Source organism: Neofelis nebulosa, chromosome 13, assembly GCF_028018385.1.
Source record: "Neofelis nebulosa isolate mNeoNeb1 chromosome 13, mNeoNeb1.pri, whole genome shotgun sequence".
NCBI classification, from domain to species: Eukaryota; Metazoa; Chordata; class Mammalia; order Carnivora; family Felidae; genus Neofelis; species Neofelis nebulosa.
In genome coordinates, this window is record NC_080794.1 from 50434519 (window position 1) to 50461846 (window position 27328).

A 27328-nucleotide genomic window follows, 5' to 3' on the forward strand; every position below is an offset into this window, starting at 1 on the left:
TGTGGCTTTCATCCTGGGAAATATGGCCCAGCTATGTCTGAACATTCGCAGGGATAGGGTCACTGAACAACAATGGATGGAATTTACATTTTGCAGGATCTCAGATGAGAAGGGGACCACAGAACGTCCTTGGTTGTGTGAAGGGCAAGGAAGGAGCAAGGAGTGAATATTTGCAGGCTGCACCCTTTGCCAAATACAGCACTGTGCTCCTGACGTCCGCGGTCTCCTGAGTCCTCCCCACAGCCTTGAGATTGGTGCCGTGCTCCCTGTGTTCCAGATGAGGAAAGGAAGGCTCAGAGAAGTTAGATAACTTTCCCCAGCTCATACAGGAGTGAATAGGAGAGCCTGGATGAGAACTGACAGTCACAGCCTTGTGGCCACACAGTGCTATTCCAACATGAAAAGAACTAGATAGAAACCAGGAGCAGCCATGGTTTTCTTTTGAATAGATGGAAGTTGGGTTCCCTAAAGCCTTTTTGTGGACGAGGAGCAGAAACAAGCTGGATGCTCAGAGACAGGCTGGTTGTACACCCAGTGAGGTGAGAGAGTCCCAGATCACTGTGGATACTTGCGAGATATTTTTCTGCTCTCCTCCACAAATAATGGCCACTGATCCTCGTACACATGGCTCTTAAGGCACTGGACAGAATCGTGACCCCACACCCCACTTCTTATGTTGAAGCCCTAACTCCTCATGTGACTGTATTTGAATATAGGGCCTTTAAAGAGGTGATAGAGGTTAAATGAGATCATAAGGGGGGAGCCCTGGTCAGATAGAATTGGTGTCTGTATAAAAGAGGAAGAGATGCCGCATCTCTCTCTCTCTCTCTCTCTCTCTCTCTCTCTCTCTCTCTCTCTCCCTCTTCCATGTGAGGACACAGCAAGAAGGCAGCCATCCACAAGCCACGAAGAGCCCTCACCAGAACCCAACCATGCTGGGATCCTTATCTTGGACTTTCCAGCCTCTAGAACTGTAAGAACATAAATTTCTATCACTTCAATCACTCAGGCTATGGTATTTGTTGTTGTAGCCCAAGCAGACTGACATAGGAGCATTTCAACTGGGCAGTGGTCCTTCAGTTTAAGGAGCTGACTAAAAACTTAGGGCATTAAAGGGTCTCAGAATAGTGGGATGGGCTTTGCTCCTGAAACCCTTGCTCACCTGTGTTGGCTCTATAGACATGGTCCCATGTGGTTGGAGAAAGGGAATCCTGGCTTTAAAAAGACCTTTCTCTCCTCCCTAAAAATTTAATTAACAGACCCTTTATCCAAATATTGTTCTGTTTCTTATTTGACACACTGTGGGTCAGCGTTTTTCAAGCCAATGTTTTCCAGATGGAATCAGGGGACTTTACACACAGCCTAACGTTCAACTGCTTGTCACTTGGGGGACAGCATAATTATGTCACCTTATTGGTAGATTTCACTGACCTTTAATGACCTTTAATTTATTGACCTTTAATGAACAGCATAATTATGTCACCTTATTGGTAGATTTCACTGACCTTTAATGACCTTTAATTTACTGATGTAACTTGGTTATGGACAAAGTCACATGAGGTCAACAAAGGATTTTGCTTTTGAATCATGGGCCAAGCTTGCAACACTTGCACTATGAATAAGGAGGAATCATCTCTCGGCAGACACTTGATTTTTCCAGCCGTTATACTAGTTAAAAATGGCTGACTATCTACTGATGTATCTATCTATCTATCTTCCCCAAATTGCTAATGAAAAGATGCTAAAGAACATAGAGGGAAAAATTTCATAACAGCCATGAGGACAGAAAGAGTAGGGACCAGCACACTAAAAGGGTTGTGCCTGGCTCTATAATCAGGATCCTAATTCAATCACAAATAAGAACAACTAAAGGTCATCTGATGCTTGAGGGAAATCATTAACAAATTTAAGTACACTGCGAGCAAACCTCCTGCATCCAGCCTCACCTGGCCCTCTCTCCCAGAGGTGGCCGGGGGCCGCTAGCACCCAGCCTGCGAGGGATTAAATGCTCACCATTCACCCCTGGAGTTTTGGGATCCTGCTCAGCCACTCACCATTCATTGTTCCACTTTTTAGCTTACGGTATTTATTGATATTAACTACTCTCCTGTCTCTTAAACAATGTGCTTTAAAAAGCCACTTTATTGTCATTTCAGTGGGGTTTGGTTAGGGAGCAGAGGTCAATGAATATGCATAATCAGAAACACACTTTCTTATTATTCTTCTGAAAAACATTACATGTACGCTACAAAGTAATGAAAAGGGATCTAATGGAGAGAAGGACATGTGCACCTTCAGGAAAATGAAGCTAGAAAGCAGTACTCCGTTCTGGGACATCTAAGGATGGCATCTATGTGGCAGGGCTACAAACACATTGGTCAAACCAAAGGGTCCCAAAAAGAATATTTTCGAGAATAAAGTAGATTTCACAACATATAATATGATTTGGGGGCCAGACCATCTTAGTGCTAAAGTGAAGGCAAGGTATTCCTTTTTTTTTTTTTTAAGAAGAAGAAAAAAAGTATATAATAGACATTCCAGGAAACATGTATTAGAAAACCATATGAAAAGCAAGAAAATGTTGCATGATTTGGGGCAAATTATAGACTACAAGAAAAGAGAATCTCTTTGACATGGACCAATTCCATCTGACAAGCACGTGTTTCATGACAAAAGCTATATTCCTTCTCTACAGTCCTAATCACCTACCGGAATATTACACAATGATAATATTATAAAGGCAGTTCATTTCTATATTTAGAATTAACTTATAAATAGGGCAAAACACCAGAGACTAATTACCGTCTTTCATTGATTCTAAGACACATTTCCCCCCATATTTTAGCCTCTCTGAAACTAGGATATGCTTTTAATGGGGTATCATTGGCAGCATGTATGTATTTATTTACTTTTACTTACTGGAACATAAAGCAATGTGTGTCCTAGAATTCATGACCGCTTCAAATCAATAAAATATGATATATTGACAAAGGAAAAAGAAAATATTATAAACCTTAACAGTTTGAAGTAAGAACAGAAATGACAGGGGTACATAGGTGACTCAGTTGGTTAAGCATCCGACTCTGGCTCGGGTCATGATCGCATGGTTCGGGGGTTTGAGCCCTGCGTCGGGCTCTGTGCTGACAGCTCAGAGCCTGGAGCCTGCCTTGGATCCTGTGTCTCCCTCTCTCTCTGCCCCTCCTCTGCTCACACTCTGTCTCTCTCAAAAATAAATAAACATTAAAAAAACGTTTTTTTTAAAAAGAATAGAAATGATAGTAGATGAGATGGAGAAGTGGGAAAGAGCAGGGAAAGCAAAGATTATGATTCCTTCAGCTCACATGGCTGAGACATAACAGGTGCTCAGTAAATAGAGATCAAGAAATAGCTTTGAGCATATTTTAAAATCATAAGGGTGAGCTTGGAGAACTGAAGAACTAAATGATATATGGAGATAAAGTTTAGACTGAGTAAAATCTGATGTAAGTAATTTAAAATTTCTTTAAAAAAATTTTTTTAATGTTTATTTATTTCTGAGAGAGAGACAGAGTGTCGGGGGGGAGGGGCAGAGAGAGAGGGAGACACACAATCCGAAGCAGGCTCCAGGCTCTGAGCTGTCAGCACAGAGCCCGACGTGGGGCTTGAACTCACTAACCATGAGATCATGACCTGAGCTGAAGCCGGACGCTCAACCAACTGAGCCACCCAGGCGCCCCTAAATTTCTTTTTTTTTTAAACAGGAAGAGCTAAGAGGTGCTCTTGAGAGTTGGCAGGTCAAGAAAAAGAGCTCTGGGCATATTATTTAGAGCTCTGGAGGTCACCACCAGGAAAAGCAAAATCAGACATTTTGAAAAGTGATTGCCCTTGGAGAACAGGATGGGCAGGGAAGGGGGTGGGGGGAGAGATTTATTCTATAACTTTCAACATTGTTTGGATCTTTTACTACTAAAGTGTCTCAGTGTTATAAAATTAAAGCATTAGAAAAATGTATTCTGTCACTGAAAAAGATACCACCAAACTTATTGTCTTATACTCTCCAGGGTAGGTGGATATGTAATTGCCTGGTATAGGGAATATGGGTAATATAAACACATGCTTTGTCTTCTGTGTAGACGAGAAATGTAGCATCTCAGTCATCTGCTGGCTGAAACAGCCATGCATTGCTTGAACATAAAGTCAGCTACTCAAAATTTTCTGTTATAGTTTCTGTAGACAATTCTCTACCTGGGTGGCTTGCTTATAAACAAATATCTCTTTAACTAAATCGTTCATTTCACTAAAAATCTACTTGCTATCCCTGGGATATAGCATTGTTCAAACCCAAGTTTGGAGCGCTAGAATTTATGGAGATTATTTGACTGGGGTGGTTCACTGATTTCGCTGGCTCCGAACATACTCAAGACTGAAACTATTGTGTCCATTTAATAAGGTGTGTGGATGTTAGGGAATTCGAGCCCTCATTAAAGTCTGTATTTTCTAGTGGATTCAAAATAATTTTCTATAGAGAATTATGGAACACACAGACACATACACACACACTCCTAAGCAAGAGCTCGGGCCTGAGTCATGGTCGGGCATCACCGTTTTCCCAGGAGGAGGCCAACACTTCCCGTGTTCCACTCCTTGCCAAAACTTACGGGGTCTGCGTTTCATCAGCAACCAGGAGCGGCTGCCCATCCTGTAGCGATTGGAGAAAACAGTCTTCAATTTGTCGACACGTGAGAGGATAATTTCTTGAAAGATCATTCTTCCCAGTACTGTGAAATCTACATCTAAATCTACATCTGGCACATTTGCTTTGACTGAATTGCTTTGCTGTGTGATGCTATTTATCCAGGTCGTGAGGGTGCCCCCTGTCAGGACTGATAACATTTTCCTAGGACATCCGTCATTATCCCACACCACATTCTCTTCAAAAAGACAAACAGGCTTAATTCCTACCTCGTCTCGGTACCAGGAATTGTTGAGGTTCTTGTGGACTTGTTCTGCTTCATCATGTGACCTCCACCAACTGTGGAGCCCACGGGGTCCCTTTCTCATGTCGGCAACAAGAATTCTTAGAGGTATAAGTGTTCTTCACCCCGAGCCTATGATGTGGCATCATGGCGTGTGGTTCTTAGCCTTATTCCCAGATTCACTGTCTTCTCCTTTGCTCCTATCCTTCTTTTATTGTTGTTTCTATACCATTTTCGTCTGTCTTATGTATCCTTATAAGTCACTTATAATCGGGGAGGTGCAAAGAGAGAAGGGGCGGGGCACAGAATCCAAAGCAGGCCCCAGGCTCTGAGCTGTCAGCGGAGTTCGCTGCAGGGCTCGAACCCGCAGACCGTGAGATCATGACCTGAGCCAAAGTCAGACACTTAACCAACTGAGCCATCCAGGCACCCTTATCCTAATCTTTTTGTAACAAAAAGGGATACATGAGTAACTAAAATAACCCTCACACCAAATCCATAAAGTATCTGTCCTTGTGCCCATTCCACAGATAAGAAAACTGATGAGTGGAGACTGAGTCCGCTAAGAAGGTACAGTTGGAACCATTGCTGTCTGAGTCCAAAGTCCGTTGGTCTTGGCACCCTTTCCTGTCATATGAGATAGGGCCTCCGCGATACTGTTTCTCGGAGACTGCAAGGAAATTATTAATGAAGTGACCACATTGTAGGGGATGTTTGTGTATGAACCACTAAAGCTAGGTAACAAAGCTAGTCACTGCTATGTGTGACCTGCGTCCAGGCCATGATGGTTAGCAAGGCCAGTTGTCTGGGTCAGGGCTTGAACACACTGCCCGCTCTTCCTGGGGAGGCCAGAGGAGGGGCCCAGCACCCCTCGCTGGGGACGGGGGCGCGGGCTAGCACTGCTGGCCCTCTCAGGCTCTCAACACGTCCTTCTTCACTGCCCTTCTCTGTCCTGCCCTGGGCGGCCGTGTTCTCCTGGGGAGCATCCTGCGACTCGGCCAAGCACGGATCCGCCTGCACACAGATGGGGGCAGAGGAGGATGACTCAAGACCGCGCCCCTTGGCTTACACAAATTCGTCTGCCCTTGGTCCTCAGAGGTGATGTGAGGACGGAGCCCCAGTACCAGCTCAGCTCCGGGTGTCCACATGGTCAGAATTCCTCAGCCCTTTGCTCCCCGCGCCTTGTAACTATAGTTTGTGAAGCCTTCCCGGCAGGAGTCAGGACAGGTGCCCGGCTCACTTCGGTCTCTGGCCACTGGATTAGCCCAGCACCTGGCACGAAGTGGGTGCTCGGTAAACACGGGCTTCTTCCTGTTGTTCAGTCCTGATTTGGCCCAAGTGGCTCTTGCCCTTCGGTCTTCCCCGGAGTGGATTCTGAGGCCTGCGTTGGCTCCTCCTCTTTCTCTTGGGTTTTGCTCTCACGCGCTGGACCTGATAAAATCTCCAACATGATTTATCAAACACCTCTCTCCTCCAAGCCTGAGACTCTTGGGGATTTTGAAAGGAAACAGGCTCCATGTGCTTCCAATTGGGCTCATCATGTTGTTCTGTCGGAGCTGGGGGATGTGCAGAACGCCCTGGAACTAGTTCATGGCTCCGCTTAAAGATGTTTTTCTTAGAAGCAGGAAGTTACGTCCTGCCAAGAAGAAATGAAAATAAAGCCCCCAAGAGTTCACTCGGGGTTCGCTGGGAGCTGTGCTGGGCTGTGCCGAGCTGTTGCAGCGGGCTGGGCCCCGCCTGGGAGGAAGTTGAAATGGGGCCTCAGCCCAGAGCCCCCCAGGACGCAGGCACAGCGGGCCTTGGCAGGGCACCGTCTGGGGCAGAGCAGAGACGCATGTCCTCCCCCTGGCCCAGGGGCTCCGCGGCGGCCCCTTCCTTCTCTTGGGTCATCTGCACATTCAGCGTTGCTGGCTGCTTCATCGGTTCCTCTGAATCTCCAAAGAGGCCCAGGGGCACGTGGGGAGGGCCCAGGCAAACCTGGAGTCCAGATCCTGGCTCTCATCTGATGGACGTGCTTCCTTGGACAAATCGCTTCACGCTTTGGGCGGCGGACCTGCCCTATGAACTCAGAAGCTTCTCTTCACTGCCCACACACTTCCTTACACGCTCACCCCCGGCCCCGGCCCCCCAGCCAGGTTCACATGAGGCAGGCTATTTATTCAAAGTCATTTGCTGGGTGAATGGAATTGAGCAAACAAACAACCCAGGAGTGTGAAGAGGATCCCCGCAGGCCTTCCTGGGGACGGGAGGGTGGGGGGAGTCCTCCCCAGGCTGTGGGCAGCACTGGCATGGTTCTCCCGGGACAGGCCGCACAGAACCCCGGGCGGGAGCACCAGCAGCCCCTGCTGGAAAGGGCCAGGGGAGCGATTGCTCTTTCTCTTCTTGGCAGATGCACAGAATTTATATCTACCTTTCTACATCCATTCAATAAATACTGAGCCTTCCATTTGCTCAATGGAAAAAAAAGAAAAAAAAACACCTAGGGGTTTGGCATAGAGCCCAAACCAGTTCTGTCATTTACTGACTTTGCAGTCTTGGAAAAATTATGTAAAACTCTCAATTTTCTCCACTGTAGAATGGGGTAAACATCGCTACCTTTTTGGGTCCCTATGTAGATTAAGTACTACCTAATGTCCCCTGCTCCCCAGGGAAACCTGGCCACTGGATCCACGTAGCTTTCTGCACAGATGCCCAGCACAGCCCCGATGATTAACGGTTGCATGTTTGTCACCAAAGCGTGATCTTGAACTCCTGGAGGACGGGGACAGCGTTTTATTCCTCTATCTGTCCCAGGCTCAAGAGGAGTCCCCTGCTCACTCAAGGATGGGTGAAGTGAATAGAAGAGTATTCTTTAAATAGTCTACATGTGATTTATTTTATTTCCCTTATCGTGTCCTGAGAGGGTCCCTGGGCTGCAGAGATGGACATATCACATCTGTTTGACAATGGTGGGTGGGAAAGAGGGGCTATGGAAGGCATCTAGCCAAGTTGAGGTGTCAATTATCCCCAAGTTGAAATACAGTTTAGTGCCCGTTTTATCAAAATCCCGGCAAGATATTTTTTGTAAATATAAGCAAAATTATTCTAAAATTAGTCTAAAAAATGCATTCAAAATGTGTATGGAAAGAAAAAGGAACTTGAATAGCTAAAACAATTTTTAAAAGTACTAATAAAGTGGGAAGAATCAGTCTACCTAATTTTAAGATTTATTAGATACCTATATTAGTCAAGGTTATGTGGTATGGGTGGAGAGACAGACACAGAGATCGATCAGTGAATGAGATAAAGAACTAAGAAACAGATCCACCCACGCCCATGTGATTTTTTGACAAAGGGGCAAAAGCTATTCAGCGAAGGGACGATGCCCTTTTCAACAAATGGTGCTGGAGGAATTAGGCATTCATTCACAGGCAACAAAGAAAAAAGAACAAAAAAATTGTTGATAAACTTAAATGTAAAACATTGAAAGCACAAAACTTGTGAAAAAACTACAAGAAAATCTCCAGGAGGTAGGGCTAGACAAAGATTATTAGACTTGGTACAAAAAGCACAATCCATAGATGGAAAATTGATAAATTAGACTTCACAAATATAATGATGTTTGCTCCACAAAAGACCCTGTGAAGAGCATAAAAATATAAGCTATAGACTGGGAGGAAATATTTGCAAACCATGTATCCAACAAAGGACTAGACCTATAACTAGGACCTAGAATATACAAAGAACTCTCAAAACTCACCAACAAAAATTCAAACAATTCAGTTAGTAAATAGACTAAAGACTAGAGGAGACATTTCACCAAAGAGGGGATACCGATGTAAAATAAGCACACGAAGAAATCTTTAACACCATCAGCCGTTAGGGAAATGCAAATTAAAACCACAATGATATATCACTACGTATCTATCAGAATGCCAAAAAAAAAAAAAAAAAAAAAAAAAAAAAAAAAAAAAAAAAAGTAGCGACCATACCAGTGCTGGCAAGCATATGAAGAAACTGGATCACTCATGCAGTGCTGATGGGAATTTAAAATAATACAGCCACACTGCTAAAGTGTTTGTCAGTTTCTTTCAAAAATAAATAGGTAGGGGCACCTGAGTGGCTCAGTCCGTTAAGCGTCTGACTCCGGCTCAGGTCATGATCTCGCTGTTTGTGGGTTTGAGCCCCATGTGGGGCTTTGTGCTGACAGCTCAGAGCCTGGAGCCTGCTTCGGATTCTGTGTCTCCCTCTCTCTGTGCCCCTCCCCAGCTGGCACTCTGTCTCTGACTCTTTCAAAAAATAAATTAAAAAAAAAAAGTTAAAAAAAAAGAAAACCAATTCAAAAATATTGCATACCAAACAGTTCCCTTTATGGAATGCTCTCAATATTACAAAATTGTAGAAAAGGAAAACAGATTAGTGATTGTCAGGGATCAAGGAGGGGATGAGGTGGGACGGGAATAAATGTAGTTGTAAGAAGGCAACAGGAGGGATCCTTATAGTGATGGAAATAGTCTGTATCTTGACTGTATCAGTGTTAATAATCCTGGCTGTGATATTGCACTACAGTCTTTCAAGATATTACCATTGGGGAAAACTGAGTGAAAGATATAGGGATCTATTGTTTCTTACGACTACACGTGAATCTGAAGTTATCTCAAAATTAAAAAAAAATTAATTGAAAACTAGTAAATATACTAAAGTTGAAATTAGTCCATTAAAAAAAAAAGTAAGTAGAGCTCCTGGGTGACTCAGTTGGTTAAGCATCCGACTTCGGCTCAGGTCATGATTTCACGGTTCGTGGGTTCATGCCCCGCAGGAGGCTCTGTGCTGACTCTCAGAGCCTAGAGCCTGCTTCGGATTCTGTGACTTCCTCTGCTTCTGCCCCTCCCCTGCTCATTCTCTGTCTCTTTCTGTCTCTTAAAAATAAATACATGTTAATTTTTCTTTTAAAGTAAGTAAAAAATGTTAATGACAAATGGTCCATAGATATGGCAAAACTTTTTAAGTCATCGCTCAAATGACTGATCATGAGAGGCACCTCCCGATAGGATGGTGTGGGGATTTGGAGTCAGAAACCCTGGCTTTGGGGTGCCTAGGTGGCTCAGTCAGCTAAGTGTCCGACTGTTGATCTCAGCTCAGGTCATGATCTTAACGGTTTGTGAGTTGGAGCCCTGCATAGAGTTCCACGCTGACGGTGTGGAGCCCGCTTGGATTGTCTCTCTTTCTCTCTCTCTGTCCCTCCTCTACTCTGTCTCCCTCTCTCACGATAAATAAATAAACATTAAAAAAAAAAGAAATCCTGGCTTCAGTCCTGCTGTCAACACTGAATGGATCACAATGCTGGACAAGGCATCTAAGCCCTCTAGGATAGGGGTGAAATTTAAGGTAGATAAAAGAATAAGATGTATCTTCAGATAGGAATGAAAATGATCTTTTATGCAATACTTTATGAGACTCATTGAGAAAAAAATATTTATGAAACAGTAGCTGTAAATATCAAGGTTCTGTGTCATTGTGAGATCGTATGATTTTATGTTAAACCAGAGAGTTCCTACCAACACTGTTCATTCTAGTTCTTACGTAAGATGCTGCGTGCAGGTCCAGGTGGGTATTCTTTCTGCCTCCCACTGTGCCCCCCTTCCTTCCCTTCCTCCTCCCATTCTTTCTTCAGCAAATGCGTATTGAGTGCCTATTATGTATCAGCTTCAGTGCTGGAGGCACGAGCTATAAAGCCAAATGAACATACTTCATGCTTTGAGAAACTCATAAGTATTCTGGTGGGGGTAATAGATATGCTCCAAATTACTACATGGGGTGGTGATTTCCATTCTATCAAAGCCCAAAGGAGGGTTCCTAATTCATCCTGGTGGGTTAGAAAAGGGTCCTTGGAGAAAGGGATGTTTAAAGCGCATTTTGAGGGTGAGGAAGGAGGAAGAGGAAGAGGAGTGAGCTCAATGTCTTTCGTTATCCAGAAGGTTCTCACACTTCATCACATAGCAAGACAGCCCCAAGAGCAGCAAGAGGGAAAGCCCTAATGAGCAAGCAAATCTCTGCTTAGGTCACGTCTGCTGCTCTCCCACTGGCCCAAGCAAGTCACAAGGCCAGCCTGAACCGGGGGTGGGGAAAGACTCCAACATGCCACGGGAGTTGCTCTAAGCTCTGTGGCCATTTTGGAGTCTGCCATGGTCCATGAGCTTAATAAAAACAGCTGCAATTCAATAGTTCCCCGGACTGCATCTCTCCAGGGCTTTTGGTTTTCCCTCTGCCCCTTACTTGCCACTGTTATCTCTTTTGGCCACTCAGTATTTATTATTTTTAACTTAACGCAGGGTCTCATCTCCCTCTCGGCTTTTCACACTCCTTTATTTGTTGGAGGACGTGTCCTTTTGTAAGGTCCCCATCTTCTGGAGGCACTGGCCAGGCTGGAGACACTCACCTGCACAGGGGGGCTCTTTCCAGGCTGCTTCTCCTGCTGCCCTCCCTACGTGTCAGAGCTCAAAGAAAGTCCACAGACAGGGACCCCAATATGAAAGGGCACAAACTGATACTATTTTTATAAGGACTGTGCACCATTGGAAAAACTCTTCTCCCTGCCTTCCTACCCCTCCAATCATGGATGAAGTGTGTTCCTGGTCCCCAGCCAGCTTTTTGATGGCTGGAGAGAGGGAAGTTAGTAAAGTCCCACTAACACAGGCTCACCGTTCTGCTTACCCTCCTGCCCACCCCATCCTGTGGCTCATGGCCCCACTGGACACACTCAGGACCCTGAGCCTGGTGGCCTCAGGGCCCACATCGTCCTCTGCTGGATCTAGCTGTAGCTTCCTCCCAGGTGCCCCAACTCAGCGATGTCCCTTTAAAACCTGTACCTCGGGTACACACCTTCGGTGGGTTCCAGATGCCACAGTCCGTGTGAAAGAGCACAGCCCAGCCCCCATCTAGCTGGGCCCATTTTCTGCCTTGTCTCTCTGCCAGAGGAACCTCCTGAAAACCCACTCCTTTCCACAGTAAGGATGCCCGGACTCAGCATAAGAGATTCCCACAACACACAAACAACATGGACGGTTGTATTTTTACATCTCATCTCAGGTGCCTGAGCATCCCTGCCACTGCCTCCCTTGTGGCAAGGACAGTCACCAGCCATCCTGTCCTCTGCACTTCAGCATCAATGCCCCTGCGACTTGGGAAGGCCCTTCGGGTGTACTGACTCCACAATAGAGAGAGGGGGTCGGGACTTACTCCCCGTCCAACACATCCTAATGGTTTGGAGATCCTGGCCCCAAACCACACCGACTCACCAGCAATACCCTCAGCCAGGGGCATGAAGCCTCCTGGGGTCTGTCACTTGATTGCTGACATGTGTGATGGCACAGAAAACTGCTCTTTCTGTAACTTATTTGGAGAGACGAGGAACAGGTTTAGCCAAAGTCCTCTGACAGCAACTTAAGAAACTGTGGGATAAAGGATCCCGGATGCTCCCTGATGCTGTTAGCAGTATCCCTCGTGGGTACCTAAATGTGATCTGTGGATAAACAGAGCCTCGTCAGAACCCAGACTTCTGCCAGAGAGCATCGTGCAGCCAGCTGGGGCCCGGGGAGCGCTCTGCGCTCTGGGATTGCTCTGGGAATCTGAAACTCGGTGCAAGACTCACCAGCACTGGGATGAAACCCCTGCACCTAGATAAATCTTGACCTCCTGGAGTGTCACTCAAGGAGCTTCACTCTCCAAGCTCCTTTGTGAGGGTGAGCCTCCTGACCCAGCAGCAAGCAGTTGGCAATTGAGACCGTGTTTGGTTAGCGAGCAGGGAGAGAAGGCGATGAAAAGCAGATGAAGGCAGGAGTCGGGGATGGGGCTCCTCCTGGAGGGCATTCCACTCTGGGCAGAGGGGCCCGCCAAGCTGAGGAGGTCTCTGTGTCTCCAGCGTCAGCTCTGGTTTGGCCAGATTCCTGGGAAATGTTCCCATGGTGGGGGCGGGTGGGGGGCACATGTCCTATGCAGGACAGAGAGTTCTGATGTTGCAGCTTGCTGCACAAACACTCAATGCCCTTGATGGCAGGTGGCACATCAGTCAGTGTGGGTGACCTCCGGCTCCTCCCCAGAAGCATCTGCGGTCATGGATGAGCCCAGCCCCACCCACTGGATGGGAGACTCTTACTTTCAAAGAAGTGGAATAAGGATGCCTCGCTCCTGCCTTACCAGAGGGGCCCCTTCTGCTGCTCTCATCGCCCCCTTCTCCTGGCAAGCTCTTATTCACTCATCAAGGCACCGCTCAGGGGACACCTCCTCCAGGAAACCCTCCTTCCCGGCTCTTCAGGCTTTATCACGCTGCATGCATCACGTGGCATTGGCATAGGCGGCCTAGGCCCAGACTGGACACTCCTTATAGGCAGGCGGGTGTTGATTCTCTCTGATAAACTGGTGCTAAATAAACAAGTGTTCAATCCATAAATACACATTTTTGCCTTGGTTTCCTTAACTTCAAAATTGTGGAGGCAATTCATGAGCTTGGTATGCAAAATGAAATCTCGTTTAACTTAAAATTTAACTTAAAATAGCGTTTAGAATATGAACACTTAAAATAGAAACATTAACTTAAAATAGCATGTGTCTACCCCCCTCGCACCCTCCCCAAGGAGTATCCTTCCTCCTGGAATCAGATCACCAGCCCTTAAAAACCCAGGAAGGCTGGCCCAGCCCCTGGTCAGGCTGATGGCCTCCCCCCTCTGCCCCGGTGCTGCTCTCTTCTGAGCGTTGTTCTTGCTGTTGCATCCCGCTTCTATACTCCTTAAGCAGAGAGTGCTAGGCTGTGGACACGGGTGCATGGCAGTGCTAGGTCAGGGCAGGAGGCAGGGCAGGGGCGTCTCTGGCCCTCCTACAAGCTCTGCAGTGACACACCCACGTTCGGTGGGCCTAACTCCCTGTGTTCAATTACTCAGGCAGACGCCTGCTGCTACTCACCTCCATCCACGTGCACATGAACACACTCACACCCACACCCACACATGTTCCCAACACCTGCCCGGGGAGGCGGGACAGGAGGGCTGTCCAGGCTCAGCCACATCCTTCCCTGCCACCTGGGGTCCATGTGGGGCCAGGGTAACCAGTCCCTCCTTCTCTGCCTCACAGTGAATTTCCACCCCTGTGTCCTCTCCTGTCGGCCTTTCAGTAGCGTCCCCTCAATCCACTCCCTCCCGTTAAAGTTTCAAAAAGAGAGGACTTGGGATCTTGACTCCCTCTCGTGAGCACTATTGCGGAGAATAACCTTCTCGGCGCAAAACGGTGAGTGTGGGCAAGAGGCACTTACCTGCTAACGTCAAGTTCCCAGAGGGGCCGTGGAAGGTAGAACAAAGCAGAATAAAGACGGTCTGTGCCAAGGTAATTGACGTCTCTGCTGGTAACCAGCAGCTGTCTCACTAGTGTAAAGTTCCACCTCCCTGGGCCCCTCCGTTCACTCTCACACGAGATAGAGATATAGAGGCAGTGACAGTGTGTGTGTGTCACCTTCGATTCACAAAAGGTGTCGCTTTATTCTTGTTGATGACCACCAACAAGAGAAGCACCAAACAAACGCCCGAGCGTGCACACTCACTGTTTGCCACTCTGTTTCTGTTCGGTTCTCACACGGCTTCTGGTAGGAATGCTATGGGCTGAACTGTCTCCCCACGCCCTCAAATTCATAGGTTGAAGCCCTAATCCCCAAGGTGACTGCATTGGGACATAGAGCCTGAAAGGAGGTAATGAGGTTAAATAAGGTCATAAGGGTGGGGCCCTAATCCACTAGGGCTGGTGTCCCTAGAAGAAGAGATAGCAGAGTGCTCTCTCTCTCTCTCTCTCTGCACGCTCACTGAGGGAAGGCCACGTGAGGACACAGCCAGAAGGCAGCCCTCTGCAAGCCAAGGAGACAGGCCTCAGGAGAAACCAACCCTGCCAGGACTTGATCTTGGACTTCTCGCCCCAGAACTGTGAGAGAATGGCATCTCTTGTTCAAGGCACCCGGCCTGTGGTATCTTGTTATGGCAGCCCAGTAGGCTAAGATGAAAACCTGACCCGCTTGTCCAAAGGACATGATTCCCAAGTTGCCCAGTGAAAGACTAGGAGAAAAAGAGACCACATACAAGGGTATTTGTGGGGGATAATATTCTCAGATTTTTAGAGATGTTTATACGTTTAGTTTCAGTCTTTATGGGCTCAGAGAATGGTCATGAAACTATAATGCAGAAGAAAGGAAAAGAATCAGTCCTTGGCTTTTTTTTTAGAGCGAAGAATTTTTAATGTTTATTTATTTTTGAGAGACAGAACACAAGCAGGGGAGGGGGAGGGAGAGAGGGAGACACAGAATCCAAAGCAGGCTCCAGGCTCTGAGCCATCAGCACAGAGCCCGATGCAGTGCTTGAGCTCACCAGCCTGTGAGATCATGACCTGAGCCGAAGTCGGATGCTTAACTGACTGAGCCACCCAGGCGCCCTAGTCCTTGGCTTTTGAATTACAAAATAGATTTGTGAAAATCGTGGCAGTGACAAAAGGGTAAGAAAAAAAGTATTTTTAGAAATCTGTTTTTCAAAAGGATGGTGGAGATAGAGCTCACAACCAAGCTAAGCCTAAGGCCAAAAACAAAGACCCATCTACAGGGAGAAAGACAAAGCAATCTGTATAGTATGTTAGTTGATAAGTGCTCCAGAAAAAATCGACAACAACAACAAAACACAGAACAAAGTATGGTGGATCCGGAAGGTGGGGCTGAGGGACAGACTGAGGGACCATCCGTCTTGAAAATGAAGATATTTATTGTTTTCTAAGAGGCAATGAACTACTAGCAATCAAAACAACAGGTGTTTACAACATAAAAACACGTGACTATGAATCCAAACCAAGTGAATGTATAAAAGGAAAATAATTAGAAATCCATGAAATAAAAAATAGAGTCCTTAAAATAAAACAAAGCAAATCATTAAGATCTATGAAAGACAGGATAAAAACTGGGCCCAGTGAAAGAAAAAATTAATAAACTGGAAGATAGTGCTGTAAAATTGGAAGATAGTGCTGTCAAATACACAGCAATCAAAAACGCTAGTAAAAATGGAAAAGTCGACGGGGCGCCTGGGTGGCTCAGTCGGTTAAGCGTCCGACTTCAGCTCAGGTCACGATCTCACGGTATGTGAGTTCGAGCCCCGCGTTGGGCTCTGTGCTGACTGCTCAGAGCCTGGAGCCTGTTTCAGATTCTGTGTCTCCCTCTCTCTCTGACCCTCCCCGGTTCATGCTCTGTCTCTGTCTCAAAAATAAATAAACGTTAAAAATTAAAAAAAAAAAAAACAAAAAAAACAAAAAAAAAAACATATATTTAAAAAAAAAAAATAGAAAAGTCGAGTAAAGCCAAATGTTGGTAGGGGTAAGGGATACAGGCACCTTATACACATTTAAGGGAGGCTTATGCTATATCACAACTGTTATGAAAGGCAGTCTTGCACTAATTAAATTAGGCATGTTCCTGGAGACAGGTAGAGGGTACAGATGGATAGATGAGTAAATTGGTAACACATGGTCGAGGCACATATAGCATTATTATGCAGCAATTAGAAGTAATGAACTTGATGAACATGCAACATGGGGATGGCTCTTACAAAATACAGTGCTTGGTGAAAAATTAAGAAACGAAATGATCTAAGTAACACAATATGTCCCCACAAGTTAAAAATTCATGTTCAGGAAACAATATGTGTTTTTTAAGATCACATCCGAACAAAACACTACTCATGAAACAGACTGCAGGGGTCCCTCTTGTGGGAGTGGGGGAGGGGGAGGATCACCATGAAACAGAATAGCTATGTGAATAAAACCAGAGAGGGACCTTGCACGGAGCAGATGGAATGAAGTGAGGTTTATGATTAACTTGATCCTCTGAGCCTGAGCTCCATAAAAAGAGAAAAATAAAAGGGGGAAAAGGAAGCATGGATATTTGGAAGGGAAGCTAGAGTATAGGGAGGGGCATTGGGAATCTCCAACATTCATCTAATGCAAGTTCCAGAAGTTGAGGGAAGAGGAGGGGCAATGTTTGAAGTGGTGAGAATTTTCAAGAGTTAACAAGGGACTGGGCATTCAGATTGAAAGCACATACTAAAATCAATGGGAATAAATCTATATCTGAGTACACATTGTAACCAAAAAATAACATGTCAGAGAGAAAGATGGAGTCACAAAATTTACTTAAGAGATTGCTTATGAAGGAATCAGGCTTAGCACCGTTCAATCAGCCACAACAGGGGCAAGAAGACACTGAAAATTATCTTTAAAGGAACTGTCAGCCTAGAATTCTGCACCCAGTTAACTCCTATTCCAGAGTATTCAAAATAAAGGCATATTCTGACATAAAAGACTAAGATAGTTTAGCATCTATTTACCTTCATTGCAAAAAAAAAAAAAAAAAAAACTACTAAAAGATGAGCTTCAACAAGAAGGAAAATAAATCCAGAGAAGAGCGGGATACAAGAAGAAATGGTCAAGATAGTTGGTCAACTATGTTGGCAGATACTATTAACTCTTGATAGAAAAAATAAACATGGATCTCAACTTGTGGAAGGCGAGGGGCAGGGGTGTTCGCGGGGCGCTGGAAATATGCTGGAGCAGTGTCTTCTCTGGGATGAAGATAGAGATACTGAATAATTTTAGACATTGCTGGACAAATATAAATGTGATTTTGCCAGGTGGAAATCCTAGAGGATACAGACAGTGAAATTAGATTTTCAAAATGATAACATAAGCTGCCTACAAAAGATTTACCTGAAACAAAACAACATAGAGAGGTTGAAAATAATAGTGGGAGAAAGGCAGGGGTGGGAATGGGAGCTAAAACGAGAGAATCCAGGCCAACGCTGACTCTGTAAAGGAATTAAGATAATCACAAACTTATAGATACCTAAAATATAGTTTCAACATATCTTAACTGGATATACATTTATAAATATAGAAATACATGAGATATATACACACACAATGTGATTGAAAACTGATGGCTACAACTGGAGGATTTTAAGGAACTTTTCTCAGAAACTGGTCAAGGTCAAGAAGAAGAGCATCTTCAAAGGCCGAGAAGACAAACCCTCAACCTGGTGGTGTGGCGTGATCATAATACTGCAAAGTTTTGTGGTTGACCTCCAACAGGACTCTTTACTGGTCGGGCAAATACCGCTCACCTGTCCACTCATATGTGGCAGGTGCTGCAGCAGGTACTGGAGGAGACGATGAGGTGATCAGGACCCGTCATTTGTCCTCAAGGAGCTCACAGACCCACAAACAGACAGGCTCATTATGGTCCAGGATGGCATTCTGGCTGGTGGAGAATAGGAGGCTTAGGTGATCCAGGAAAGATTCCTGGGGGAAGAGCCTTGGAGACAGGTAAGGATGAGCGAGGTGAGGAAGGCAGGTGGGGCCGCAGTGCAGAGGGATAGGCTCAGGGGTATGAGAGAACATGGCATGCTGGGCAACTTGGCTGTGTTTCCTGGAACATAGCAGGCAGGCGGGAGGGGAGGAGAACAGAGGAGCGAATGAGGTAGCAACTCGGTCATAAAAAGACGAGTTGCCTAGACGAGATGTCTGGACTGTTCAAAGACGATGAGCCAAGAGCATGAGAAGGGACAAGCACTGGGTTTCCCCAGCCCTCTGTCAGCAACTCATCCCCAGCATCAGCGGGGAGAGAGACTGGGGCCAGCTACAGACTTGCCTCTGGGCTGCTCTCACTAGGGGATGGTGTCGATCAAGCAATTACTTGTCACGTTGTTTTTTCTTCCCTTCAGCCTTTTCCTAGCACCTACACTGCGCTAATCCGTGCTTGCCACTAGGGAAAGGGAGAAAAATAAGACCTGGCCTGTTCTCCGTGGGTTAATAGTTTAGGTGGGGAGGTTGGCACGTAAGTTAAGTGGTTGCCATCTAATGCAGTAAAAACTATAATGGAAGTAGCGGCAAGGTTTCTGGGACGATTGAAAACGAGCGGGTAACTCTCCCTGGGAGAAGCAGGGAGGGCTTCCTGGGGGAAGCAGCCTCTTACCTGCTGAGTCTTGAAGGATCACAAGCCTCTGGCAGAGGGCCCTTCCCGCAAAGGCACGAAGGCATGGACACTTACGGCTGTGGGTGGGTTGCGAGAGTTCAGTGGTAGAGGTGGTTTCATCATCCACACTTTTCACGGGTGTGGAAACTGAGAGCCAGAGGAGTTAGGCTGCTCGTCGTAGGCTTTGCAACCTGTGACAGCAGCCACGGTCAGAACCACGGTCTCCTGACCCAAGCCTCTGCTCCTTGTGCTGCTCCAGCTACATTCTCTTTCTTCACTGCTGCCTTAATTTTATTCAAAGAAATGATAATGGAAATGTATTTTCTGGAGCGACGCATTTGGGGAGTGTGCATGTGCGTGTGGGTGTGGGTGTAAATTTGCTGCAAATGAGTGTGGTTCTGGGTGCCGTGTAAGCCAGATATCCATTAGCCGACCTCTGAGACCATGCCTTTGTGGGTGACAGATGTTTGGATTCAATTATGATGATGGGAAAGTTGCTTTTCCTTCCAAGCAAAGAAAGCATTATTTGAGGGTGAAAGGCAGCCATATATAACCTCGGTGATGAATATTGTTCATTGTGGAAACGCTCTTTAAAAGTGCCCTGTTTGAAAGAGGGTAATGCATTCAGAAGCTTTTAACCCACCGGATTTAATTGCAACCGAGTGCCAAGATAAACCCCCTGTTAACAAACCTCCAACTTTCTGCTGATTTCTCGCACTTGCTCCCAGCTGTGAGTGGAGAATGGAAGTCAGATGCTTGGACTGCTTGCAGTGCATATAAAGATTTCACGTGTGAGCCTCCAGCTGCTGTACAAACAGGAAAGTGTCCTTTCATGAAAAAGATGTCCAGGCTGGGGGAGGAGGCGAAAGCTAGCATCACACCGCAGGGTTATCTACTGACCAGCTCTAGGGTCTTACAAGTAATCCAGACTTCGCCAAACAGCCACCAGTTACTGAACTAAATGTGAATAATTTGCGGCTCCCCTAAGGTTCATTGAGAGTAAATAGTTTTCATTAAACATCTAGAATGATATTCTCACTTATGTTCCAAAGTTGTCCCGAAGGGCTTGACTTGAGTTCAACTCTTATTACAGTACATTTTGTTCATTTTAGCAGATACTCATCAACACCTAATGTATGCCAGACCCTCTGAGTTGCCCAGTGCTCCTCATCAGAACCGTAGGGGAACGGGAGAGAAAAGTCCAGCATAAGCTCTTTTACTGTCAATCCTGATTAGTTCATCAAGTGAAATTAAAAAAGATTCTTTTCATATTTATTTATTTTGAGAGAGAGAGAGAGAGACAGAGAGACAGAGAGCAAGCCGGGGAGGGGCAGAGAAAGAGGGAGACACAGAATCCGAGGCAGGCTCCAGGCTCCGAGCTGTCAGCACAGAGCCCGACGTGGGGCTTGAACCCACAAACTGTGAGATCATGACCTGAGCTGAAGTCAAACACTTAGCTGACTGAGCCACCCAGGTGCCCCCATCAAGTGACATTTTAAGAATTAAGAGCAGGTGGACAAAGTTGAGAGGGAAGGAAATTGGTCCTTTGTCTCTGTCCAGCTTACGGTCCTCCATGCTCTCTGGCAGCTACAGACACGTGCATATTTCTTTAGGGTGGCGTTTAACCCTCTCCATGGTCCACCTCTGGCTCCTTGTCTTACTTGGTCTCCACTGTCACCTGTAGACTCTTCCAATATCCAATTACACATAGTGTCTGTTCATGCCATTGCCCCTTGCTAGACACATTTTTTTCTCACCTGTAATATGTCAAGCCCCTAACACACATTCTCTCACTTAACTGTCCCAACAATTGTGTGGAGTGGGTGGTCTGTCCCCCCCATAGAGATGAAACTTAAGGAAGTTCACTTGGCCAAGATTCCCCAACAAAAAATGATGAGGCACAGAATTGATCCTAGGTCCATCTGCTTGCCTCAACTGTACTGCTCTGAGTTGGCCAGAGGAGGCTGAGACACCAGCTAATACTCTTTCCTGGGGATCTCTCTGATCCCCATCTGCAAGTAGAAGAGACCTTCTGTCCTCACAGTCTGGAGTCACCGCTTCAACTGCGGGTGGCCACACGGTACATGAGCATCATTCAGTGCTCTTGCTGCTGTGGCTGAGACAACATAGACCAGAGGGACATAGGAAGCGTTTGGCTGAGTGCATGTTTTCAGCTCTTCTATAGTTTGGGCAGCCAACAAGGAAAAGTCATTTCCAGATGCTCTGCTGGCTTTCCTGGACACCTGAGCTGCTCTTGGGAGGTCATCCTGAGCCTTCACTAGATCCAAACAATACCGCTGATACAATGCTTGGAAATTGCACTCTGCCACGATGGCCCACTCCTTCCTGCTTCCAGAGGGATTGGAAATGAATGTGAAGTGGTCATCGGTGAGTTTGGCTCATCTGAATTCAGGCCCGGCCTCAAAAAGTCCTTGCTATCGGGTTTAAGAGCATCCTGACAGCAAAACTGTGACTGAGCGGCTCAGGAAAACAATTATGTGAGGGCAACTCAGAGGGGTCACCCCACCCGACCACCCCAAAGCTGCCCTTGAATGCTAGGGATCTGGGCACAACCTTGTCTGAGGGAGGACCCTTCTCTGGAGGGTGAATTCATTCCCATGGAAAACCTTTTCAAAGATTATAAATTGAACTCGAAATCTGGTGACTTAATAGGTCACCTTACTAAACCCAGTGTGGATGAGAAGGTATCATACACCAGAACGGAAGGCCCTCGTTCACAGGCGTCACCCCTGCCCATTCGATGAGGAGACACACACCTTGTCACTTGCCCAGGTCTTACATGAGGGATGACAGGGCTGGACTGTGAACTTGGGCCCCTCAACTCATAAGTGACACTCTTCTGAGTAACTTGTGCTGCGGACCAGAGCTGCGTGGGCTCAGGGGACCTGGGGGCGGCGGTGGTGGCGGGTTTATGGGCCTCTCCGACCCATGTGTGCATGCGTACGTGTGTGCTTTCGTGTGAATGTGCCCCCAGAGCCCAGAACCTTTCCTCATTTCAAAAACCCCATCACACAATTGGCACATTCAAAGGATTTTGGGCTCCAGTAGGGACTTCAAAGGGCTTTACAAAAGTTCTCTTATTTGGTTTATAGGTCTCTAAGGCTTCATGTGTTTTTATTTTTTTGCACCAAGTGGTGGAGAATGTAATTAAACATGAACATTAAAATGTCAGGTAGTAATTAGCAAAGAAAAAGGGCCTGTGCTGCCTCCCAGGGGTCCTTTCCTTTAGGCTGGCTAGAGAGAGTAGGGCACGGCCCCCAGGAGTTTAGGCAAGTCCCAGACCTCCCAAAGTCCACCACACCAGTCCACAAGGGGGGTCGTCAGGGTCCACGGCTCTGGGGCCTAAAGATCATCTTTTCCCGTGCATGGATGATTATTACTGAGAACCTGCTCTGTGTCAGGACTTGGGCTGGACTTGGGGACAACAGAGATCACAGACCAAGCTCCTACTCTGACAGACGATCTCTGTGAGGCCTTCACCAGGACCTCACCAGTCCTCGCCAAGCCTCCCCAAGTCCTCTCCAAGGCCACCAGGGCCTTGCTGCCTCTTCAGCTTTCACCCCTACTGCCCCTCAGGCACCGACAGCCACTGTTCGGTGTCCACTCCTCCAAGCACGTGTGGTTTGCCTCCTCAGGGGCTTGGTCTATGTTGTTCTCTCTGCCGGAAGCCTTTCCCTCACTCTTTACCTACCAACTCCTACTGGTTTCTCAGGATCTGACTTAAAAACCACCTCCTTGGAGGGCTCTTTTCCCACTGGGCCTATTAAACACCCCCCCCACACACACACACACACACACTCCATCTTTTTCTCTCAAGGTAGCACGTATTCTGTTCTTTCCCTACACTAATGAGAGCTTACAAATCTATTTTTCAGTATGTGTTTATCCTTCGACATGCCTTCACCGCCTGCTGCTGCCCATTGGGTGGGGCCGCCATTGGGTGGGGCCAGTGGACGAAACCAGAGCAGGGGGATCCGTGGCCATTCGTGGCAGTTACAGACTCTGCTCTTGGGTTGGCTCAGTCCTGAGCAGGCAGTGGGATCCATCACCCCTGCAGCAGATGGCAGTAGGGTGCTGGGTTCTGTCTTGTCCTTCTGTCCCTGCCGCCCTCCTTCATTCAGGCCTCCCCCCTCCCTGCTGGACTGTGGCCACAGCCTCCTCCCCTCTCCCCGCCCCAGGCCTCCCCTACACCCTCTGGGAGAGTGCCCCCTGGCTACCAAGGTCACAGTTCCTACAGCAGAGTCTGTTGTAAATCCTTTGGTGGCTCATTGTGTGTTGTCACCATATTGCTGACACCCTTCCCCTAGCACTCCCCACGAAGGCCACCCATAAGACGTCCTGAATATGCCACGTCTGTCCTCCACACTTCCACACCTTTACCTGAACCCCCTCCCAAGCCCTCCCTTGCGTCTTCCCAGAGGCTGTCTGTCCTGCTTTCAGACAAAGCTGAAACATCATCTGGGACCTGCCTGAGCTCCCCCTGCTCTCCGAAAAGAGCTGGGGGGTGATAAGTGTCAGTTTGCCTTCCCTCCTCACTAGGCCGGAAGGAGTCAAAGGCCCTGAAGGCAGGCCTGGCCCGTCACACTTCGGTTTTGAAATCTGAGCTCTAGGTTACAGTTCAGGCCCCACCTCAAGGAGGAGATGAGGCCTAACTCCGTGGTTGTAATTCACGCTGTCGCAGAGGTGTAACATGCATTTCTGCTGCAGGAGTGTGTGACCCCAGCCGCAGCACGAGTGTGTGCTCTCGGGAACCCTCGCGGGGAAGGCCTCCTTTGGCAGCTCTCTGCTCCTGTTTCTGTTTCTGACACAAACCAGGAATCCTCACATCTTCTCTGGACTCCCAGAGGTGTATCCGGAACAAAGAGGGGCCGACTTTCTGCACACTCCATTTCACAGAAACATAATAGTTATAGTACATGAAAGCCACTCCTTTAAGATGGTCAAAAGCTATAGAACCTGACTACTTAATTAAGACCCCACAGGCCCAATGGTCCAGCATTCAGCACCTCCTTCTGTATTTGGCATGGGGCCTTGGGGTACCAGAGCTCCTGCCCTCACAAAGATCACCTTCTAGTGGGAGAAGGAGGCAGATATTAAACCAAAGAGGACCCCTCCTCTCAAAAACAAGAAGTACGGCTGCAGAAATGCCATAATGGATCATGCCTGTTGTATGCATGCACACTAACGCACTTTAAGACTGTTTCCTAGTCAGGAAGACCAAGTATCTGAAAGACGTGCGAAAACCACAGGAAGAGGAGAAGGAAGAAGAACTGAGTGATGAAAACAGCATGTGTCAAGGCACTGGGGCAGATGGCACTGTGGTGATAACTGGGGAAGGAAAAGGCTTGGGAGGCTGAAGAGACAGTGTCAGGGAGGAGGCAAGAGAGGAGGGCGGGGAAGTCCACAAATAGACTCTGGCCAGGGGCAGGAATCTCTCTCCATCCCACAAGCAAGAAGAAACCCAGGAGGGGTTGAGGAAGGAGCAGCCCACTTAGAGTAAGGTGTGGCTTCTGTCCCAGGGAGAACAGGGTACCAAGGATCGTCAGGTCTCTGACACCTGTTCCTGGATGGTGGTGCCCCCTACTGACCTTGGAGAAGCCACTTCTCCAACAGGAGCCATTTCCTCCTACACTCCCCACCCCCACCGGTGAAGACTCCTTACCTCTCACTGCTGCCGCTTTGTCCCATCTCTCAGCTTCCCTCCTTGTTCTCTGACTTCTTCGTCTCTAGGACACCGACCACCTGGGTTCCCACTTTCTCTTCTGCCCCCAGAGCAGCCTCTCAGCAGTCCTACAGGGAGGCATCACTATCCTTGCTTGGCAAATGAGGAAACTGAGGCCCAGTGAGCTTGTGGCCCGACCTCAGCTGGGCCTTCCAGCCAGGCAGCAGCAAATCCAGAGCTCCTGTCCCCACAGCGTGCTGCACTGAGGTGTGCCAGACGCCGGTGAGGACAGGTCCGCCTGGGCACTCTTGCCCACCTGACCTGGACAGCTGGAGGTGGTGTGGAGGCCCCCTGACATCTCCAGCCTCGGCGAGGAGGGCCGAGTGGCTGGGGTCCCGGGCCCAGAGGCCCGGGCCAGCTTGGGATACTTGTTGGCTGAGAATTAAAAGCAGAATATGGTTTGTTGGATAGTGTTTTTTTTTGTTTTTTTTTTAACATTTATTTATTTTTGAGACAGAGAGAGAGCATGAACAGGGGAGGGTCAGAGAAAGAGGGAGACACAGAATCCGAAACAGGCTCCAGGCTCTGAGCGGTCAGCACAGAGCCCGACACGGGGCTCGAACCCACGGACCGCGAGATCATGACCTGAGCCGAAGTCGGACGCTTAACCAACTGAGCCACCCAGGCGCCCCTGTTGGATAGTGTTTTAAAAACACACCCTCCTACCAGGCATAATCAGGGGTCTGTAGTGCATGGCTGCCTTGTCCTGGGTGGGCTTTGCCTCCTTGGCCCGCCCTTTCATGTCTCAGAGCCATGAAGATGAAATCGGCTGACAAGTGCATATGGACAGCGACAACCATCAGAAGTTTCCCCCGCAAACTGCTGGTGAAGGCCATCTCACGCACCTCATGGCCCCTGAACAGCAGGTAAGTGTCCCCCCACACTCAACCTGCCTTCCCGTCGGTTTCCATGTCAGATTATTCACCTGGGATGGCTTTTGAGTAATGTACACTTCAGCCATTTCCTGCATCTGGAGAGCGTCAGGGGAGGATTTCCAAAGTGAAACATGTCAGCTTTAAAGTGCACCACATCCTCTCCCGTCCAGACCCTCCCTCAGGTGGCGTTGTGCCCTGAACGGCCCTTCCCCCACTCTGCCAGGCTGGGTCTCCTCCAGTCTGTCTCCAGGCTCCAAGAGAGGAAGAGAGAGCCGTTGAACCGGCCTTCGGGAGCGCAGACCCTGTCGCACAGAAGCCCGGACGAGCCCGCCTCGCTGAGTCTCAGTTGTGTCCTCTGTAAACTGGAGATGACCACGCTGCCGGCCTCACAGACACGTGAGGGTAAACGAGTTAAGTGCCTGTGGAACAGAACCTGCCGCGGGATAGAAAGAATATGTGTGTTAGTTGCTAATGTCTCAAACACCTTCCAGGTGCCGGGCACTGTGTCATTTATGTTCCATACTTATCCTGGCAAGTTGTCTCTACAGCTGGGGGAGGGGGGGGCATTGCTGCTGCGATTTGCTGGTTAGGTTCCTAGTTGCACAGTGGCTTGGCCACATCAGCTCCGTGCCCTTGTGGGGCTGGCAGGGCGGGCCCATAGGTCAGCTTTTGCAACAAAGCGCGGCTGGGTTGGTTCACGGGTCAGGTGACCTTGGACTATCACCGAACTTCTCTGGGGCTCCGTTCCCCATGTGTATAATGGGTAAATCATGAAATAAGGAGTCAGTGACCTCTCAGGTCCTTTGGAGACCACGGTGAGGATCCCTGCTCAAGATTAGGAGAAAACAGGGTCCCAGTGACTGCAGAGCTCTGGACAACAGGGCCCTCGGGACTCAGGAATTTCTAGATTCTGGCCCCAGGGAGGGAAAACCAAAGTGGAGTGCAGACAGAGTGCCCAGGCCTGCTGCAGCGAGGGTCACACACAGGCACCGTCCCCAGGGTCCCTGTTGGGGTGGGTTTTCTGCCACCTCCCGAGTAGGCAGCTCAGGAAGTGGGGAGGCCTGGATGCCTTGGGCATGTGAACGGGCTTCCCTGGACCTGATTTTCCACACTGGCCTCGAAGAGCTGTCATGAGGATAAAGTGTGTGCCTGGCACATGGCACGAGCTTGTCAACAGTGGTCCTTTGTGGTCTTCTTTTTTGGAGGGAGGCCTCTACCTACGAGCTCACTTCCTCTGCAGATCCTGCAAGGTTTAATGGGCTGACCCTGCTGGAACTTTGCTTGGGCTTCCATGGGAGGCTACTGAGGTCTCGTGAGTGGGGGGTTGAGGAGGGCAGGAAAAAGACACAAAAGCAGGGACAGTACCTGGCCCCCATTCTCTCCAGTGGGACAAAAGAGAGACCAGACATCTGCTCTCAGATATCATAAGGACTGTGGAAACCCCTCTCACAGAGGGGAAAACAGAGGGTTGGAGAGGACCCGTCACTTGTCCCAGGCCACATGTGTGTCAGTTGCAGGGCTCAGCAGATCCCAGGCCTCATTGCCTAGTGCTGGGCACTTCCAGCTGAAGACACTGTTCCAGAATCCTGTATCAGCATCTATCCTTGCCTTTTCTTGGTTCCCATTGCCCTTTTTTCATTGAAGGTAAGGGTCCTGGAAAGTACTCAGCCAGCCCCCCTGAGGCCCTGTCCTTGGACCACAAACATCACAACCCAGAAATCCTGCTGACCTGAGGAGA